Here is a 6,547-nt window from a genome sequence, read left to right on the forward strand (position 1 = left end):
CGGGAAATACAATTGCAACGTTATTTCCATGTATAGAACATCGATATTGTCTTCATCACATATACAAAAACATGAAAAAGATCTGGGGGTGGGGGGAGGAGTTCAAAGATCTCCTTTGGGAATGTGCCACAACCTCTAATGTACAACAATTTCACCAAGAAATGGAAAACTAAAGAAGCTTAACAATGATCCTTATGAGTGGCTGAAACAAATACCTCTTCAAAGTTGGGCTCGCTCCCACTCTATAGGTATAATGATCTTTGATCTCTATTTAATAATCTTAGAAGAATGTATACTAAATAATGACATACAACTTGTTTTTGTTCAGGTAGAGCAAACTATGATGCTCTGACTCATAGTCTGTGTGAAGCTTTTAACAGCAAGCTAAAAGAAGGTCGTGATGCACCAATCATTACTAGCACTGAGTTCATTAGAGAGTATATTATGAAGAAGATTGTCAAAGTTGAAAAGGAAATTAAGAAAGTTGTAGGTCCTTTGACTCCTACAACTACAAAAATATTGGATAAGATAAAGAGTAAGGCAGAACAATATATTGCACCATTTGTGGTAATGGAAAATATCAAGTTACTGGACCTTGGCAAGATCAGTGTATTGCGGATGTAGGTCAACAAAGTTTCACGTGCAAAAGGTGGGAATTAACAGGAATACCGTGCAAACATGGTGTTGATGCTATTTGGTACATGGCGAGGAATAACAAGGATGTAGGTATCCCCGAATCATTTGTGCATCCATGTCACTGGTTATCAAGATGGAAAGAGATGTATTCTTTTAAAATTAGTCCAATCAATGGAAGGTCCATGTGGGAGAAATTAGCTATGCTAACAACTTTGTTGCCTCAAAAACATTGTGTTCCAATAGGAAGACCAAAGAAAAAGAGAACAATATCAACTGTGGAAAAAGAGGATAATGTTAGAGGAAACACAACATCGAGAGCCTATAGATCAGTAACCTGTAACAAGTGTAAAACTATTGGTCATAATGCAAGAACCTACAAAGGGAAAATACCAACTGTTGGTGGGGGTGGTGGATAGTCAAAAGTCAAAAGAAAAGGGAAAGGGAAGGCAACGACTTGATGGTTTGTAATAGTTCTAGTATTTTGCTACTTTTAATATGAATGGATTGTGTTATGCTGCTACTTGTAATAAGGCTAATATTTTGGTACATTATTTATGAATAGTTTGATGAATGTTAAGAAGGTTTATAACATTCATCAAATGTGGAAAGTTGTGATGTCTTTGATAAGACAAAGACCAACTAAGACCAATTTATGAAGTGTTTTGATGAAAACTACACTAACTCTTGAATATTTGTTTGTCAAGAAATGTTTATTGACAAGAGAATCTTATATGTCAAGGAGTCAGTGGGAGTCTTAATGGTCTTGAAAGGTTTCAAGAACAAATCAAAATAAACCTTATCGATCATCACTAGCACACGAGTTGAGGTTTACAACCTATCGTGTTGACACTATATTGCTTCTGTGTCGTTCCAATTGAGTTAATTATGCATGTGAGTTATATGAGTTCTCATTTGAACGCATAAAAGGCAGGCACCTTGATCAATGGAAAGTACATTGATAGGAAAGGGTGAGCTGCTTAACTACTTGGAAGACATGGTGGGCAGTCGTGCTACCATAAGGCAAGAAATCAAGATTAAGAAAGTTCGGTCCATATGAGTTTGAATTTGTCATAAACCTTAGTTTTGACAAATTCACATGGATAGGAACAAATACATCATTAAAATCTAAGTGTCATAAGATTCCCTCCTTCATGAAAACGAATGTGGGGAATGCTTTCACTTAGAGAGATTTTAAGAAGATAGTGATTGTGAAATTGAATTCTCGAATTCAATTATGGTTATGGTATTCCTTTCCATGATTCGAATTGTGAGATTTGACAATTAGTCTAAATTGTTTAGACACACATATAAGCTATCTAAAGGAAAGGTCTATAAGCTTAGATAAAGGATTATCAAAGCATTAGGTATTAGAAACATGAACTTAAGAAATTCAATAGGTATTGTTTTTCTGAAAGTTAAGCTGGTTCTTAATACATGTCAAAGCTAGTGGGAGCATAAGTGTTATGCTTTATAATAATAATCATGATAGTGGGAGCATAAATGTTATGATTGTATGATTATTATGGAAAGTATTGCAAGTTAGCAATATTAATTATAGAAAACAATAGTTATACTTTGCAAAGTTGTTTTGCTATAATTAAGGGAGAGAATATTATGCTTCATTTCAAATTTAAAAGCTTAGGTTGTGGAATGTTAATAAATTTAGTCAAGGAAACATAGTGTGTTCTCAAATTTCGATTATGATTATGACATTCCTCTTCATAGTTCGAATTTTGAGAACGTAGCACATAAAATATCATGGTAGAAGATTGATAAAGTATCAAATCTTTATGTAAGACGTTATGCATCGTGTCCCATACGCTTCAGGTATAGGATCGATTGCAAATGTTATAATATTTGACCATTCTAAAATTTTCCAAATGTCTAGCGCATTTAGAGGGAAAAAGGACAAGAATCGGTTTTGACTAAGATAATTAAACAACATTCAAAGGACAATCCAAAGTTCGCCGAGGATTGGTCGCTTGTGGGTAGTTGGAAGTATAATATTTGATGGACCATATCGACATTATTATAAATAGATAAGATTCTATTAAGAATGAGTTGTCATATGGACAATATGGAAACGTGTCCATGTTGGGAATTGAATATTGAAAATCTATGTCTAGATTAGAAATTTTATGCAAAAGGATGTTCAAAGGAATGTACTTTGAGTGAGAGACATCACATCTAAAGAATTGTCTTGTAACAATCTCCGATAGAGGACTTTGTAATATCATTGGAAAAAGTCATTGTGACTTTTATGTTATGACATTACGAAAGGATCATTGCATAAAATGTTAGAATCTAGCATATTCTATAAGTGGCAAGAATTTGATATTCTTTCACTTATGAAAAAGGATTTGGAGTTGTGAAATGAGTATGATTGGAAATGTGTTCATTTGATCTATTTCATAAAGTAAGAACCATAGGTAAACATTGTGTGCATGACAAGAGCATGGGACAAGTGTAATAATTCAAGTAAGAAGTTGATTACCCGAAACAACAAATAATGAGTAATCGATATGGTGATAAATAAAAGGTGTTTTATTTATACTCAAAGGTTTGAGACCATATGGGATTAGTATTATTCTTGTGTTTCACTTTGCATGTTTTAACTTCCTGAATAATTTAATTGGTTTAGAACAGTCAAATTATTTGAACGGGCAACAGTCGTTCATATGTTGGAAGTAGGTATGAATAAAGATTGTCGTGAATTGGTGTGTGGATTGTCTAAAGAGTATTAGACATAAGCAAATATTTGATGCAACGTTCATGAGTGCTTATGAATATGATTTGAGCATTGGATTAAACCCACGCTCACTTGGATCACTCCATGAATTGTATCACGAGTGATTGGTGAGACGATAACATCTTATATTCTTGAAACTGAGATGTGTGAGATGTATCTTGCAAATCGGTTGCACATTGATAATATGTAAATGCACCAGTAACTTGGTGTCATAAAACATATTGTTGTGTGTGATTCGGTGAGTGAGTGCAAGCGAGCATTGAATCAAAGTTTATCCGTTCCTTTTATCCAAAGTAGGATAAAAGTGATATTTTTGGGCCCCTTGATGATTTAGTGATGACAAACGTAAATGCTCGGCCGGGCTAGGGCTAATTTGATTTGTTCAATTAGTCAGTCGTCATAAATCGGAAGTCGAGAGATAGTATAGAGATAATGATTAGAAATCATGTCTTACGATATCTAGAATGGAGGAATATATGATCCCTTATCTAAAGGACATGCGTATCTGATAGGATCAGAGTTGACGGCGGCTTTGGAAAGCTACGATTGCAGATCAGGATCTGAAGTCATACGCATAATAGTTATTAGACTTATCCAAGTGGGACACTGTTGGATTAGTGTCTAAGTCCATAACTATTTCGGTATGTACTTGACCCGATGGTGCATGGTCCTTTTGGGTTGCCTTCACCAAAGCAACTTGATAGGATGAATTATTGAGAGAAAGGATTAAATATGATTTATTAATATATTATGAGAATAATATATTAAAGGAGAAATCATATTGTTTAATTAATATTAGTCAAGAATTAATAAAAATTAAGTTTGTGACTAAAAGAGATTAATTAAACTTAAGGGACTGGAATTGTAATTATAAGATAATTACAATTTGGGCTATGGAATTGTAATTATAAGATAATTATTTAAAATCTTTTAATCCCTCGATTTGAGTTCAGACGCCCCCGAAGGTATGTCCGAATCCCTCAAACCAGGGCTCTGATACCAACTTGTAACGTCCCAAAAATACGAGCCAAAAAAATTCATTTTTAAAACATATACTTAGCAAAACATTAGAAATAAAACGTTCATCGATCATATCATTTCATAAAAGATATCGCATGTCTGGAAAAACATTTTATAAAACATAATAATGTCGGAGTACAAATCCCCAGGAAGATCTCATAGTGCGGAATACGAGGCATGTGTGTGATGTGCCGCTACCGCGCCAGCTCCTTCCCCTTCGAAGAAGAGGTACCTGAAACCAAAACTGAAAACTGTAAGCACGAAGCTTAGTGAGTTCCCCCAACATACCACATACTATACAATCACATAACATACATATATTGTCAGGCATATCTGGGTGCCCAACCTACCCCTTCGGTCCTCTCGACCGGATATTGACAAGTATATCTGGGAGTTGGCCTCCTCTTCGGTCCTCTCGACCGGATACTGACTAGCATATCTGGGTGTTGGTCTCCCCTTCGATCCTCTCGACCGGATACTGACTAGCATATTTGGATGTTGGTATCCCCTTCGGTCCTCTCGACCGGGTACTGGGGACTATTTCACCCCCTACTACTATCACATAACACATATATCACATAATCTATCTAGCATGGCTGGGCATGACCGCCCCTTCGGCCCTATCGACCGGTAATCTGGGGGACTATCTCCCCCTACTGTCATTAGCACATAGCATCATATCATACTAGCACAATAACATATCACAGGTAGTAGCAACCCTAGATGAGTATCACAGAGACAAACATCTATCATACAATTCCTACTGGTGGGCCGGTATTGTGGCCGTAGACCCACCGCTACTGGAGGACTCGAGGACTCGCGACTCGACTCGCTGAGTCCGATGAACGACTCGCCGAGTCTATCACATGCAAATACTATATACTCGATTTTGCTTGAATCCAGCTCATGCCATACCTAGATCTGGGTTTCTAGGGTTTGATTAACACGTAAAGTTTCCAACTTTACGTGTAAATAAACACCAATGAAGGTTTTAGGGCTCAAAATGCACTAAAAGAGTAGATCTAGGGCTTTCATGCAATATGGCTCCATAAAGGCAGTAGATCCGAGCTCCTGGAGCTCAATCATGCCTAGATCTAAAGGTTAATCAACTTATTACAAACCCTAATTCATAATCAAGCTTGGAAATGGCTCAAGAAAGACTTTAATGGAGCTATAAGGGACTATAAGCATGAAAACAAAGGGAAATTGAGTTATACCTCAAGGAAATCACTGAAAAAACACCAAGATGTCTGGCCTCCTTCTTCTCTTCTTGATCTACTCTCCTTTTCTCTCAAAATCTTCAAGAAAACGCACCAAAGCACTTCAATCTTACATGGAACAAGAGTTGGACGATATAGGGAGCTCTGAGGGTGAAGGGGGCGAGCTTGGGGGCGCATAAGATGACTTAAATAAGGTGCAAACCCTTGAAATTAGGGTTTCATCGGACAACGGGGACTCGCCGAGTCCAGAATATGGACTCGCCGAGTCGCCAACTTAAACGTGCTCCATCTCCCGTCTTTACTCTGCGAGTCGGGCCTACAACTCGCCGAGTCCAAGGCTAAAAAAATGAAAAACACTTAGATAAATTTTACATACTAGGAACCAGGTGCTACAAGAACGTTGACGTCGTTGTTGGAACCTGCAGCCCCAAAAAATGCATGCCAAATCCATAAATCTTGAGAAGCAACAGCCTATAAAACCAATGAAGGTGATCCGTGATGACCACTTGCGTATTGTCCTTTCCATGATACCGGACACTTTTCCATTTCCAGTGTGTGCAATCAATGCTTTCGATCATTCCGGAAAACCCATGGCGTTCTTCTTGCGCCGTATACAATTCTTGCAAATCATGCAACAAAGGTTTTCGCAAATACTCGTCTCCAAATGTTTCAACAACACCCCTTGACAATGTATAAAAACTCTCCCTTGCGGTTCTTTCGGACATTCTCATATAGTCGTCCATGGTATCGGGTGACTCCCCATAGCTATCAAACGAATGGCCGCAGCACATTTCTGCAACGTTGTAAACCCTCGTCTACCTCTAACATCATATCTTAATTGAAAAAATTCATACCTAAATATAAATTAACTATAGTTTAAAAATATATTGCATATGTTATAAAATTAAAGAAACATGTACTA

Source organism: Lactuca serriola, chromosome 3 (genome assembly GCF_051521515.1).
Source record: "Lactuca serriola cultivar US96UC23 chromosome 3, Lser_US96UC23_V15, whole genome shotgun sequence".
Lineage (NCBI taxonomy): Eukaryota > Viridiplantae > Streptophyta > Magnoliopsida > Asterales > Asteraceae > Lactuca > Lactuca serriola.